The 16,416-nt window shown below is 39.6% G+C and overlaps 1 pseudogene; it reads right to left on the bottom strand.

The window, feature by feature from the left end:
* The window catches only part of LOC103662520, a 66,494-nt pseudogene extending 54,013 nt beyond the window's left edge, over positions 1-12,481 (bottom strand).
* Positions 12,482-16,416: the final 3,935 nt, after the last annotated feature.

The raw sequence follows: 16,416 nt of genomic DNA on the forward strand, positions 1-16,416 counted from the left end.
TTAGTTTTTTGATATTTATTCTCCATGTATTTGTGGTCTTTTCAGGTCTTTTTATTATGAATGATTTCTAGTTTCATATCATGGAGAGAAAAGATACACGGTATGATTTTAATCTTTTTGAATGTGAGATTTGTTTTGTGGTTTAACATGTGATCTATTCTGAAAAAATGTGTAGTCCACTGTTTTTGGATGAAATGTTCTGAATATATGTGTTAGGTTCATCTAGTTTAATGTGTCATTCAATACCAGTGTTTTCTTGTTGATTTTCTTCTAGAAATCTATTGAAGTACATGGGCTGTTAAAGTTCCCTTCTATTACTGTATTATTGTCCATTACTTCCTTTGTCTCTTAATAGAGCTTTATGTATTTTGGTGTACCCATGTTGGGTACATAAATATTTACAACTGTTATGTATTCTTGCTGGCTTGTTCTGTTTATCGTTATGTACTGTCACTCTTTGTCTCTTATTATAGTGTCTGTTTTGAGGAACCTCCACATTGTTTTCCAGAGTGGCTGTACCAACTTGCATTCCCACCAACAGTGTAAGAGGGTTCCCCTTTCTCCACATCCTCTCCAACATTTGTTGTTTCTTGCCTTGTCAATTTTTTGCCATTCTAACTGCTTTTAGAGGGGAGGGGATGGGGGGTGGGCTAGCCCAGTGATGGGTATTAAGGAGGGCACATATTGTATGGAGACTGGGTGTTACATGCAGACTGTAAATCATGGAACACTACATCAAAAACTAATGATGTACTGTATGGTGACTAACATAACAATAAAAAAATAATAAAGTCTGTTTTGTCTGATATAAGTATTGCTATCCCAGCTTTCTTTTCCCTTCAATTTGCATTGCAAATACCTTTCCATCCCTTCACTTTCAATATGCATGTCTTTAGGTAAGAGTGCATCTCTCTTATGCAGCATATAGGGGTCTTGCTTTGTTATTTATTTGCTCACACTATGTCTTTTGATTGGAGAATTTAGGCCATTTATGTTTAAAATAATTGATAGGTATGTACTTACTGCCATTTTCTTGTTTTATAACCGTTTTTGTAGTTCTTCTGCCCTTTCTTCTCTTTCCCTATTCCCTTGTGGTTTGATAGCTTTCTTTAGTGTTACGCTTGGATTCCTTTTTATTTTTTGGGTGTCTATAGGATTTTGATATGTGGTTATTTTAGGTTCATATATAAAATATTTTATGCATCTATCAGTCTATATAAAGTAGATGGTCTCATAAGTTTGAATTCATTCTAAAAGCACTAAACTTTTCTCCCTGCCTCCATGTTTGTGCATATGATGTCATACTTTACCTCCTTTAATGAATCTCGACTGATGTTTATAAATATAATTGTTTTTACTGCTTTATGCTTTTACCTACATACTGGTTTTATAAGTGATTATAAATTTATTATATTTTATTTTATATATTTATATATAAATAATTTCTTAGTCCTGATTATGGTCTTTTTCTTCCACTTAAAGAATTCCATTTAATGTTTCTTGTAAGATTGGTTCAGTGATGATGAAGTCCTTTAACTTTGTCTGGAAATTCTTCATCTCTCCTATTCTGAAGGATGATCTTTCTGGGTAGAATATTCTTGGTTGCAGATTTCTTTTTTCCTTTTAGTACTTTATGGTGTCACTTTCTTCTGGCTTGTAAAGTTTCTGTTGAAAAATCAGCTAATAGCCTGTGGGATTTCCCTTACATGTAATGTTGTACCTTGTTGCTTTTAAAATTCCCTCTTTATTACCACTTTTTGCCATTTCAATTATTTTTTATTTTGGCGTGGGCCTCCTTGGGTCAATTTTGTTTGGGGTTGTCTGTGCTTCCTGCCTATGGATGTCTGTTTCCTTCCCCAGATTAGGGAAGTTTTCAGATATTTCCTTAAATACATTTTCTGCCCTCTTGTCTCTCTTTTCCTCCTGAGAGTCCTATAATGAGGATGTTATTATGCTCGATTATATGCTGTGTTCCCTTAACCTATTCTCATTTTTTATTATTCATTTTTCTTTTTGCTGTTCAGATTGGTTGCTTTTTTTTTAATGTTAGGTTAGTCACCATACAGTACATCATTAGTTTTTGATGTAGTGTTCCATGATTCATTATGTGTGTATAACACCCAGTGCTCCTTGCAATACATGCCCTCCTTAATACCCATCACTGGGCTAATCCATCCCCCCACCTTCTCCCCTCTGAGACCCTCAGTTTGTTTCCTAGAGTCCATAGTCTCTTATGGTTCCTCTCCCCCCACTGATTTCCTCCCTTCATTTTTCCCTTCCTTCTCCTAATGTCCTCCATGGTATTCCTTATGTTCCACATATAGGTGAAAACATATGGTAATTGTCTTTCTCTGCTTGACTTATTTCACTTAGCATAATCCCCTCCAGTTCCACCAATGTCGATGCAAATCCTTCCTGATGGCTGAGTGATATTCCACTGTATATATGGACCACATCCTCTTTACCCATTCATCTGTTGAAGGCCATCTTGGCTCCTTCCACAGTTTGGCTATTATGGACATTGCTGCTATGAACTTTGGGTGTATGTGCCCCTTCTTTTCACTACATCTGTATCTTTGGGGTAAATACCTAGTAGTGTGATTGCTGGGTTATAGGGTAGCTCTACTTTAACTTTTTGAGGAACCTCCACATTGTTTTCCAGAGTGGCTGTACCAACTTGCATTCCCACCAACAGTGTAAGAGGGTTCCCCTTTCTCCACATCCTCACCAACACCTGTTGTTTCCTGTGTTATTTGTTAATTTTTGCCATTCTAACTGGTGTAAGGTGGTATCTCAATGGGGTTTTGACTTGAATTTCCCTGATGGCTAATGGTGTTGAACATTTTTTCATGTGTATGTTAGCCATTCATATGTCTTCTTTGGAGAAATGTCTGTTCATATCTTCTGCCCATTTTTTAACTTGTTTTTTGGGTGTTGAGTTTGAGAAGTTCTTTACAGATCTCGAATACCAGCCCTTTATCTGAAGTGTCATTTGCAAATATCTTCTCCCATTCTGTGGGTTGCCCCTTTGTTTTGTTGACTGTGTCCTTTGCTGTGCAGAAGCTTTTTATCTTGATGAAGTCCCAAAAGTTCATTTTTGCTTTTGTTTCTCTTGCCTTTGGAGACGTGTCTTGAAAGAAGTTGCTGTGGCTGATGTCAAAGAGGTTATTGCCTATGTTCTCCTCTAGGCTTTTGGTGGATTCTGTCTCATATTGAGGTCTTTCATCCATTTGGAGTTTATCTTTGTGTATGGTATAAGAGAATGGTCTAGTTTCATTCTTCTGTATACAGCTGTCCAATTTTCCCAGCACCATTTATTGAAGAGACTTTTTTCCATTGGGTATGTTTTCTAGATTTGTTGAAGATTAGTTGACCATAGAGTTGAGGGTCCATATCTGGGCTCTCTATTCTGTTCCATTGATCTATGTGCCTGTTTTTGTGCCAGTACCGTGCTGTCTTGGTGATCACAGCTTTGTAATATAGCTTGAAATCAGGCAACATGATGCCCCCAGTTTTCTTTTTCTTTTTCAACATTTCCTTGGTGATTCAGAGTCTTTTCTGGTCCATACAAATTTTAGGATTTTTTGTTCCAGCTCTTTGAAAAATGCCATTGGTATTTTGATGGGATGGCATTGAAAGTATAGATTGCTCTGGGCAACACAGACATTTTAACAATGATTATTCTTCTGATCCATGAGCATGGAATATTTTTCCATCTTTTTGTGTCTTCTTCATTGTCTTTCAGAAGTGTTCTATAGTTTCTAGAGTATGGATCCTTTACCTCTTTGGTTAGGTTTATTCCAAATTATCTTATGGTTTTTGGTGCTATTATAAATGGAATTAACTTTCTAATTTCTATTTCTACAGTTACATTGTTAGCGTACAGAAAAGCAACTGATTTCTGTGCATTGATTTTTATATCCTGCTACATTACTGAATTGCTGTATGAGTTCTAGTAATTTGGGGGTGGGGTCTTTTGGGTCATCCCCGAAGAGAGAGAGTTTTACTTCTTCTTTGCCAATTTGAATACCTTTTATTTCTTTTTGTTGTCTGATTGCTGTTGCTAGGACTTCTAGTACTATGTTGAACAATAGTGGCAAGAGTGGGCATCCTTGTGTTCCTGAACTTAAGGGAAAAGCTCTCAGTTTTTCCCCACTGAAAACGATATTAGCTGTGGGCTTTTCCAGTAACAAAATTGAAGCAGTGATCAAAAACCTCCCAAAAAAACAGGAGTCCAGGGCCTGATCGATTCCCAGGGGAATTCTACCAAAGAAGAAATAATACCTATTCTCCTGAAGCTGTATCAAAAAAAGAGAAACAGAAGGAAAACTTCCAGACTCGTTCTATGAGGCCAACATTACCTTGATCCCCAAACCAGGCAAAGACCCTACCAGAAAGGAGAATTACAGACCAATAGCCCTGATGAATATGGATCCAACAGTACATTAAAAGGATTATCCATCATACCAGGTGGGATATATTCCTGGGATGCAAGGGTGGGTCAACATTTGCAAATCAGTCAACATGATAGAACACATTAATAAGAGAAAAGAACCATATGATCCTCTCAACTGATGGAGAAAAAGCATTTGACAAAATACAGCAACATTTCCTGATTAAAACTCTTCAGAGTGCAGGGATAAAGGGAACCTTCCTCAAATTCAGATTGGTTGCTTTCTAATACCCTGTCTTCTGGATTGCTGATCGATTCTTATACCTGCTGAGGTCCTGCTGATACTTGTTCACCCTGTTGAGAACCGTGTCATATCAATGACTAACAGTGACTGCTATTTTGCAGTGCATGTAGAAATGTTTAAGAATACTTAAAGATGATACTTCCATCTTCCACGCTATGTTGAGAACAATATTCTATCAGTTAATGGAAGTTTTGCACAATCTGCAATGCATGTGGAAAAGTGTTTACGACTGCCTGCAATAGAGAAGCATAGGTAGAGATGTATTTAAATATACATGTAGTAAAGATGTTTCTAACAATGTTACTTGCTTACTATGTTGAGAACCATATTATTTCAGTAAATGGATGTATCAACCAGACTATATTGCATGAAGAGAACTTAAAAAATATATTTGTGCATATAAAAAAGAGGTCATGTTGAGCCCCATTACACAAAGCCCCTGTTCACCAGAACCAGGCACTTGAAGCGCGCGTCACGTGTGGTTGGATGCACCCTACTATCGTGGCTGAGCTGTGTTTGCCTTCAGTCCAGTTAGATCATCTGTTTTAGGTCTATTGATTTTTTTTTCTACTGTGTTTCTCTTTCCTATTTTAATAATTTCTACTGTATTATTTATTTCCTTCTTGCTTTCCCTAGATTTTTTAGATGGAATATTAGGTTTTGAACTGATACCTTTTATCTTTTTAGAATACCGACTTAATGTAATAAATCTTACTCTAACCACTGCTTTACCTCTGTACAAACATTACATTATATTGCCATTCTTGTTCAGTTCAAACTCTTTTCTAATATCACTTGAGACTGCTGCTTTGATCCATAAAAGTGTGATATTTAATTTCCAAATCCTTGGAGATTTACCAGTTATTCTCTTATGTATTTCCAGATTAATTTCATTATGGTCAAAGAACTTACTTTGTATGATTTCAATTATTTTAAATTTTTGTTTATCTTATGACTCAACATGTTTTATCTTGGTGAATGTTTCATGTGCATTGAAAAGAAATGTATATTCTGTTGCTGAGTGAACTAATTTTTAAATGTTGATCAGGTCGAGTTAATTGATTACATTCTTTAGTTCTTTTATATTTTTGCTTACCGTTAGTTTCTTTGGTCTGCCATAACAAATGACCACACATTTGGTGGCTTAAAACAACATTATTCTCTCAGTTATGGAGGCCAGCAACTTAAATCAAGGAGTCAGCAGTTGATTCCTTTGGAGGCTCTGAGGGAGAATCTATTCAATGCTTCTCTAACTTCTAGTTGCTGCTAGCAATCCTTGGTATTCTTGACTTGTATAGATGTATCATTTTCATCTTTGCCATTATCTTCACATCATCATCCCCTCTGTATGTTGTCTTCCCTTCTCTTAAAAGAACACTTGTCATTAAATTTAGTGTCCACGCGAGGGGTGTCTGGGTAGCTCGGTTGGTTAAGCATCTGCCTTTGGCTCATGATCTTGGGGTCCTGGGATGGGTAGCTCGGTTGGTTAAGCATCTGCCTTTGGCTCATGATCTTGGGGTCCTGGGATGGAGCCCTGCATTGGGCTCCCTGCTCAGTGGGGAGTCTGCTTCTCCCTCTCCATCTGCCCCTCCCCACTACTCGTGCTTTCTCTCATGTGCACTCCCTCTCTCTCAAATAAATAAATAAAATCTTTTAACAAAATAAAAAATAATAAATTTAGGGTCCACCGTAGGATGATCTCATCTTGAGATCCTTAACTTAATTACATCTGCAGAGTGTTTTACTAACTAGCTTACATGCAGTGGTTTTAGGTAGACCTATTTTTTTTGGAGGATACCAGTCAACCTACTACATTATTAAAAGCACTGTAGAAGTCACTGGCTATTACCAATTTTGGATTTATACTTTCTCTTTTCATTCACATCTACTTTTGATATAGTTTGAAGCTCTCATGTCAGTTGTACACAAATTTATGGTGAAGAATTTAGGGTGAATTGACCCTTTTATCATTGTATAATGATCCTATTCACTTCTGGTGACTTTTCTTTTTCTGAAATCTACATCTGATGTTAATAAACCCATACTAGCATTATTTTGGTTAATACTTGCATGGTATATCTTCACATCATCATCCCCTCACAACCAGCATACTGACACTGATATATAGTCAAGATATAGAACATTTCCATCACCACACATCTCCTTCACATTCCCTTTCCTAGCCACACCTACTTTCCTCCCACCCCCACTCCTTCTTAACCCCTTCAGCCCCTGGCAACTATTTACCTGTTCTCCATTTCTGTAATTTTGTCATTTCAAAAATAGTATGTAATGGAATCACACAGCATGTGAGTCATAAAGATGAGCAAGGACAAGGAATTTTTGTACCAAATCCTTAAAGTTAGACATATAAAGAGGAAAGCTTCTTTACAATAGTAGTAGCAGGGCTAGAGTCAGCAGTCAATGCTCAATTTCACTCTTAGGTTATTAAAAGAGAGGCAATTGAACTATCTCAAATACATGTTATATATATATATATTTATATACTTATTTATATATATATTTATTTATATATATATTTATTTTTATATATTTATTTATATATATAGAGAGAGAGAGAGAATGAGTTAGGGTTATATATTTCAAATAAATGTTAGAGATATAAATATATATGTAATGAATATATAAACGTATATATACACTTCAAATACGTTTCATATTATTGACCCTAATCTAAGCTCTTTCGTTCACCATGATCCATCTGACCAAATACCACCTATTACTACATAATTCTCCTCTTCTCTCACTTTCTGACCCATTCTAACCCTTCTACTCATTGACTAAAGATTTTGAAGAATGTACTTATAGTCTTCCTCGTTATTAAAATCTCTGACATCCTCCAGGTAGACCTCAATGTCCATGGAGACCACTCCTTTGATAACTAGATCTCTTTGGTCCTTAATCTTCTCAGCTTTAGAGACCCATAAGAACAGTCGAATGGCAACCCAACTTCCTGTTACCCTGCCCAGCTTAAATGTAGCCACACCTTTTCTTTCCTACTTCCTGAATGTTTGTTTCTTTCCATACGAATTTAACTATAGTCAAGTCTCTCCCATATAGGGAAAAAAATATTTTGAGCCTCCTATTTCCTTAAACTACTACCCTAACTTCTACTTATTCCCCAACCCCACCCAGTTAAGCTTCTCATGAGTTCTCTTCAATCCCTGTGCTCACTTTCTCTCCTACCACTCACTTCTTCAACTAGTGCTTTTTTTTTTTTCTTTTTGTCCCTTGAGGCAATATCATTAGGAACTTTTTCTTCTCACTCTATAGCTCACCCAAGGAACTGTCATAGACTCCAGTGGCTTGAATTGCCATTTATATTCCGATTCTTCCTAAATCAACTTTTTAAAACCAGGTCTTTCTCAGCTTTAACTCTATATTCAACAGTCTATTGAAGCAGCATCTCCATTTGGATAACCTAAAAACACCTCAAACATAGACTGTTCATATCTAAATTTATCTTTTTCTTTCAAAACCATTTACCCTGCCATTCTGTACTGCAGTGAATGGCATGCATCAGCCATGCCTCTGTACATCCCTAAAATAATTCCTGCTTATTACTCCACCTCTTTATCCCCACAGTTAATCTCTATTTCTGTCAATTCTATCTCAAACTGACTTTTCTCCAGCCTCATTGTTAGTACATCATTTTAAATCACCGTTGCTTCCTACCTAGGTCCCTGGACAGCCTTCTGTTATTTGACAGTTATTTATTAAGCACCTACTATGTGCCAGACACGGTTCTAGGCACTCGAGCTATACCAACAACTAACTACAGATAAAAATCCTTGCTCTTATGCAAGTCACCTTTTAGTAGGTGAAGTTGAATGACAGTCAATGAACATAATAAATACATAAATTATGTAATACTTTAGAAAGTATTGCAAAGAAATCAAAGGAGTAGGGGAAATGCTAAGACATGAGAGTCGGGATGTTTCTAGTGTTAAATAAAGAAGATGACAGGGCACCTGGGTGGCTCAGTCAGTTAAGCGTCTGCCTTTGGCTCAGGTCATGATCCTGGGGTCCTGGGATCGAGCCCTACAACTAGCTCCCTGCCGAGACGGGCTCCCTGCTCAGCAGGGAGCCTGCTTCTCACTCCCCCCCCCCCCGCTCCTGTTCTCTCTCGCTATCTCTCTCTCAAATAGATAAATAAAATCTTAAAAAAAAAAGATGACATTTGAGCAAAGAGTTGAAGGAAGAGAGTTAGCTATGTGAAAACCTGGAGGACGAGAAGTCAGAGCAAACAGCCATTGTAACAATGTCTTGGGCCAGCTTAAGTGGGTTTCTGTTTCCTTTAATTAACTGGACCTGAAACACTGTGCCAAGGAGTTTGGACCCTACCATGCTACATGAAGAGCCACTGAAGGTTTTTAGGGTAACCTATCCAAATTTTCATTGTAGAAATATCTCAGATTCTTGAACACAAAGATTTCTGTACCTAGTCCAGCGCCAGACACACCATCTATATTCAACCAATGTTTGTTGAATGAATGATGAGAGCAGGCTTAGACTGGAGGCAGGGAAATTAATTAGAAGACTATTTCAACACCAAGGGTGAGAAATGACAAAGGACTGAACTAAATCGAGACAATAGAGATGGAGAAAAAAGGATCGATTTGAGAGAGACTTAGGAGGTAGAATTTATGAGGCTTAGTGGCAGATTGCTTGTGGAGAGAGTTTTGGTTGTGTTGACTAATGAGCTGTGGCAACGTGGGAGAAATGGGAGAGAGAGAAGGGAATTTGTTTTCATTTGATTTTGTTTGTGCCAAGAAGGGTGGTAAGAGAGATGATAAATTCAGTGTGCATTTCTTGGGTTACGACGCTAGTGGAAGACGGAGGAGAAGATAACTGACGAGCAGCACGGACTCAAGAGCAGGCCCGGAAGGGGTCTCAGCTCCGGGGCTACAGCCGCAGAGGTTCTCAAACTTCAGCATAATAGCAGGCGAGCTTGTTAATACTTTGTAATCTTACACTCAAGCCCAGAGATTTCTTTTCAGTAGTTTGGGAGCAGGGCCCAGGAATCTGCATGTTGCACACATGCACAGACCTAGGTATTGTTCTGGTCCGCAGAATGTCCAGACCTCACCTTAAGAAATATTAATATTAGTAGTGGGTGGTGGGACCTGCGCATGTGAACTAAAAGGTGTAAGTGTGAAAGAGAAGAGGATTGGAGGGAAAAATCTAGAGAGCACAGTTATTTATTATAGAGAGAACTCACAAAGGGAAACAAATCTTCTGAACTCCGGTCTGAGAGCTCTATTATTAACCAGTTCACATCATTTTCTCAATGTCCTAGACTTATGGTCCTTTTTCTTCTTCTTCTTCTTTCTTCTTCTTTCTTCTTCTTTCTTCTTCTCCTCCTCCTCCTCCTTCTTTTTTTTTTTTTTTTTTTAAGTAATCTGTATACCCAACATGGGACTCGAATTTTCAACCCCAAGATCGAGAATCACATGCTCTACTGACTGAGCCACCCAGACACCCCTTATGGTCCTTTTTGTTTGGACCTGGAAGTTTGTATTAGATAAAGGTCAGTGAGACCACTTTAAAAGAAGTTGTGTTCAAATTTAGAAGTGTCTTGAATGGCTAAGGAGTTTGATCTCACTGGTGCTGTCATCTGTGAAAGACATTGGTGAAAGGTTTTGACCAGGACAAGAGGATGATGAAAGCAGAAATTTTGAAAGATCAAGTACTACACAGTTGGGACAAAGAGAAAGTGTAAGCAAGATCAGTTAAGAAAGACTGCGGAAAGGGAAAATTTTTAAAAATCAACTGGCTAAACCATGCAAAACAAATAAGACCCCTGAAGAAGGCAGAGGGCTGAGACAGATTTCTGTGCATTGGCATCTCAGAGGCCGATGTCAGGATTTTTAGGTGAGGTGGTTAGTAGTGTCACATACTACCGAGCTGGCTGCGACTCCAGTTGGCTGCCCCTGAAAAATCATGTATATATTGTCAAAGGGACTAATGCTAAGAGAGCTATCTCTTGCTTACATCTGTTTCTAAGATGACATGTTTTTAACTTTTAATTCCTGCCTGGATAATCAAGGTGAGCTTCCAAAGTCACTATGACCATCCTTGACACTTTGAAAAAGGGAACAATTACTACCTTTGTGTGGTTTTTTGCAGCCAAGTAAATGACCCAGACAACTAAGGAAAACAGTAACATCCCCAGTAATTTACAAGCAATGGCATTTGGGAGAAAAATCAGTATCCTATAAGAGGACAGGAGAAATAATCACACATTAACTCAAATAAATATAACATTGCTGGGGTACCGGTGGCTCAGCTGGTTAATCCTCTACCTTTGGCTCAGGTCATGATCCCAGCAACCTGAAATTGAAGCCCCTCCCCACCCCACCCATCCCCGCTGGCTCAAGTGGGGGGAGGTTCTGATTCTCCCTCTCCCTCTCCCTCTCCTCCCTGCCTGTGTTCTCTCTCTGCGCGCTTTCTCTCTCTGTCTCAAATACATAAATAAATCATTTTTTAAAAATAACATTGCTCTGCATACTTTGCTCAGAACTTTCCAGAACAGGATTATTTATGTTCTATATAGCTGCTGTCTCCTGGGTTTTGAGAAAGTTGCATTATGTGTTCTACTAAAAATCAGACACAATGGTCCTTCCTGAAGCCAGGAACAAAACTAGTTGAAAGACTTCTGGCTCCTGACTCTTAGGTTAATTCTTCCATTTGGAGTGACATCAAGAGCTCTGAGCCTTTTTTCTCATCAAGTACTCAGTATGTATAGCAAAATTTTAGCAGCTGTTTAACCTAAGAAACACTTTTTTCTGGTCCCCTCCAATGCATCCTAGCGTCTAAGTCTCTCTGGGCTACACAAACATACAAAAACCTGGTGCTCTCTCTCCCTGATCTTGTCTGCCTCATCAGGCTTCATTCTAAATCTCTTATTTGGTTTTTAGGCAGCTTGTTTCTACCTCCAGGTTTTTAATCTCCTCATGTTGAAGTAGTTGAGAAACATTGCCATGAGGGGCAAGGAACTATTCTTTAGAAAAGACCATTGTCGAATGGCTGGAATTTTAGTGCGTTTTTTAAGCCTAGAATCCCAAAGGAATGCTGCAAAGAGCTAAATTATGGCAGTGTTTCTCGAACCTTTTTGCTTGGGACTCACAGTAAGAAAATCCTGTCAAATCTCATTCCAGAGCACGTACACAAGACACAAATCTGGTAAGACAATACATATCCTAACTGCATGCAATGTACTGTGATATTTTCTCGTTATTCTGTGTCACCCTATTTCATTCTATTTCATTTTTAGAGTACTTTCCATGTCCAAATAAAATAATTTTATTATCCCCTAAAGGGTTGCAACACACCATTTGAAAAGCACAGACTGACCAGTCTGTGGTTCTGTCTTCTGTCTCTGCCATTAAACCTGAAAATAAGAGTTGGAGGGAACCACAGGTATCGATGAGTATCTTCTCCATGCTATTCTCTCAGAGGAGTTACAACCACGCAGAGTTGCTTTGGTTCAAGCAGTCTTTATGTCGGTGTTGGAGAAGCTTCAGTAATCCAACGCCGAAATGCCGTTTGTGGCCCTGGTGTGCCGGCTGGCGTCACATACTCCCTCCCCTCCGTGACCTGCACCTGCTCACTCCGCAGAGCCGGAAGAAAGCAGCCAGGAGGGCGTTCTGTCTGTTCTAGAGAATAGATCTAATCACAGTCCATCGTCACCTGTGGCTGAGGCCTTGCATATTTTTATACCGAATGCATTTCCTTCGCTCGTGCCTTTGTTTCGCTGTCATGTGGAATTAGTCACTTCCACAGTAGCAGGAGAAATATTTGAAACACTAGGAAGAGGGAAAACAGAAGCCCTCATCTATAGTTCGTGAACAACTGAGACTTGACTTGGCTGGTTTCTCTTGAAATTTGTATTGCTTTCTTTGTAAACTCTTTCCCTTACTCTAAACAACCACATGCCTTAAGCACTCCAATAACAATAACTTAAATCTCAGGCCATAGGAGGAAGAGCCACAGGCCTAAATCCTAATGCAGCTGCATCGTAGACTCTGTGGACACGAGTATCGCTGCCACCAAAGGTGGTACGTGGTCACAGTACAGCCATTACCCGGTGGCCTGTTGCCACCATATTACACTGGCCAAGCTCAGTTTGCATTGCTCGGCATGGGGATATCTACAGAGATAGAAGTGCGGAGAAAAAGGTATAAGAAGATCATTATAGTGACGTCTAGATATCGCTATGCGTAGATATACATGCGTGTTTTTCATCTACATGATACATGTATATGCGCCTATACATACGTATACGTGTGTGCATCTGTGCCAGTCCCTCCAGACACACACCCACGTAACCGTACGCATGTCAGAATTGTGATCGTGGCATGTTGGAGATTGGCACAGAGACGTGGTAGATCATTTCTAAAGGAATTTCCTGGGGAGGAAAAAGCGAGACCTATGAACAGGCCCTGCCAGTCGGTCCCTCCCCACCCCGAGGAGGCATGTTTCTCTACTGCCTTGTACTGCAGCGTTGTGGCAATTATAACAGTGAGTCCAGGACTCTTCAACTAAACCCTGGAGTTTTCTCTCCTACATGGAATAAAATGAAAACATTTGGCTCCATAAATCCTGGATGATAAATGCGTGCTCTGAGCTACTGGCGTAAGTACCATGACCACGTTGATAATTGCATAATAAACAGACAAGGCCTTCGTACCCCTAAAAGACATAATTAACTCGTGTTGGTTTTGTAATAGTTGTTGAGCTAGTCCGGGCAGACACTACCACCCCCTTGTAACAAAGAGCCGGGGGGGGGGCACAAAATCTGAGCTCCTGGTTCAGCAGCTGAGGTGAGGCTAGAGCTCCAGGCCCTGATCTGTGTGGGTCTGCAGCCCCCAGGAAGGAGGGTTTGGCTCCCCAACCCTTGAGACCAATACGAGAGGAAATAAACATGATGGAGAGCTGGTCTTTGGTTGAAGTACCATAGTCCTGACTTGTGCTTCTCACGGTTATTTTGCCTGGTGGGGGGATGGGGGGTTGTGGAGGGAGGCTGCATTTTTGGGGAAGGGTGTTAGGTACTACAAAGCACATTTTCCTATAGTGTTAATTTTACTCCATGATTTTTGTGAGTGGGGCGGAGGGAGATTAAAGCTTTTTAATTGGTGAGTGACTTTAGACATTTTCGTCAGTCTAAATTTCAACCATAGGGAAAATGCAACATTTGCTTAGTTTTTTAAGATAAAAGGCCACTGAGGAATTTTAATCTCTTAGCAGGATCTTTTATAGCAATATCCATAGGCCCCTGGAGGTTAGGGTTTATTCTTCTTTCCTTTTGGAATATGTTTATGGAGACCTTTGAGCTAACTTCTGAGAAACGCTCTTGGCACACACTTAGAGAAAACCCTTAGAAAGTGGGAGTGTGTTGCCAGCACCCTTGTGGGAGAGGCTGCTCTGACCTCAGGAACCTAACTATCCAGTCTGGGCACGGTGGGGGAAGAAAACAAACATCCGTTCTAGGCAGAACATCAAGAACCCATTCCTGATATTTCCATCCATTTGGAAGAACATTAATAATTTTTAAAAAGGTACCCAACCTTCTCTGCTTCTTCCTGCTCAGGAAGGCCTGCTTGGTCTAGTGCTACCTGGACAGGATAGGTAAGCTGCTCTGATTTTGCGGTTCAGTATTAGAAAGACCACTGGCCTATAGACGTTCCACATTCTTCAACTTCAGCTTTCTTACACATAACAGTGAGTTTGGAGGGGTGTTTCTCCATTTGCTTACTCTTCTAATTTCTAAACTCATTCTCAACTCAGCTGAGAGGAGAGAAGGCATTTCTTAGGACCCTTTTTATTATTTTTTAAAGGATTTTATTTATTTATTTGAGAGACAGCATGAGCAGGGTGGGGGGAGGGAGAGGGAGAAGCAGACTCCCAGCTGAGAGGGGAGTCCCTCGTGGGGCTCAATCCCAGGACTCCAAGTTCATGACCTGAGCTGAAGGCAGATGCTTAACCGACTGAGCCACCCAGGCACCCCTAGAACCCCCTTTAAAAAAACCTGAATTTTGTCAGTACTACATGCCATCGACTGCACTTGAACTGTTTGCTCATCTTCTCATTGATCTGTTACACACTGGGAGAGGTAGGAGGCATTATTCCTGTTACATACATGGAAAAAGGGAGCCTCGGAAAGGTAAAATAATTTGCTTATACTTGTATAAGCCTGTGTCTAAGCTAAGGGGACAGAAGTACAAACTATGTCCCTTGGATCAAATCTTATGGCCTGTAAAAGTTTTTGTAAAAGTTTTTCTTGGAAGACCACCATGCTCCTTTGCTTACTTATTGCCTATGGTTGCTTTTCCCTACAACAACAGAGCAGGGAACAGAGTTGAGTAATTGTGACATAGGTCCTATGATCCACAAGCCTAAAATTCTTCCTATCTGGCCCTTGACAGAAAAAGTTCGCTGACAACCCCTGGTCTAAACAACTTAATAACTTACTGGCTCAGGAAGAGTAACACAGTGAGTGCACTGCACGAAGAGGAGGCGTGTTCACTAAGTGGAGTAGTGAAGTGGCAGAGAAATTACGGCTAATGACAGGTTGTAACATGTGCCCATGGGTCTGATCTGTGAAGTGGTATAAAGAGGAAGGTCACTGGATTGAAGACAGATGAGAAACCATGAGGACTTAGATGTCAGATGTGTCATCCTTGAGGCTATTAAAAACTCGCCGAAAGAGAATGGGGAGGAAGGTCCGGAACTCCATACTAAACTCTTCACGATATAAGAGAGACAGATGACAAAGAAGGGTGGCGAGGGGTATTAGCGGAAGAGAACGATCCTCAGAAACAGGAATTCCACAGAAGAGGGTGGGATAGATGAAACCAAGAATGGTTTTCATTCCATATTCCATAGTTAGCGTCCTCTCGCCTCAGAGTGAACGGATTTTCCCTCAATTTGTTCCCAACATGTCTTGAATTCCACTATTAAAGCATATATCCCACAGATACAATTTTTTTTGTTTTAACAACTTTGTTGAATTAGAATACACATACCATAAAATTCACCCAGTTTGATTATACAGTTCACTGACTCAATAAATGTCCCTAGTTATGAAACCATCACAAAAAAATCAATTTCAGAACATTTTCATCATCCCCAAAAGATTCCTCATGTCCACCTGCAGTCCTTTCTCATGCCTGCTTTCTGCCCCAGACAACTGTTAATCTTCTTTCAGTCTCTAGGCCTTTTCTGGATGTTTTGTATAAATGTAATCATCCAATATATGCTCTTTGATGTCTTTTTCTTTCATTTAGCATAAAGTTTTTGAGGTTTTATTCAAATGGCAACATGAATCAGCGTTTTGTTCTTTTATATTGCTGAACTATAATCCAGCACGTGCAGAGACCACGTTTAACCATCAGCTGGTGGGCATTCAGATTGTTTCTCCTTTGGAGGTCTTACTAACAGTGTTGCCATGACGTTTATGTACATGTTTTTGTGTAGACCTATGCTTTCATTTCTCTTGGGTATATACCCTAGGAGTGGAATTTCTGGGCATATGGTAACTCTATGTTTAACATTTTAAGGAGCTGCAAGCCAGTTTTCCGAAGCAATTGCACCATTTTTTATTTCCACCGGTAATGTATGAGGATCCCGATTTCTCCACATCCTCACCAACACTTCCTATTGTCTTTTTCTTTAGAGCTACTCTAGTGGATATTAA

This window comes from Ursus maritimus, unplaced genomic scaffold, assembly GCF_017311325.1.
Source record: "Ursus maritimus isolate PB19 unplaced genomic scaffold, ASM1731132v1 scaffold_16, whole genome shotgun sequence".
In the NCBI taxonomy this organism is placed as follows: Eukaryota; Metazoa; Chordata; class Mammalia; order Carnivora; family Ursidae; genus Ursus; species Ursus maritimus.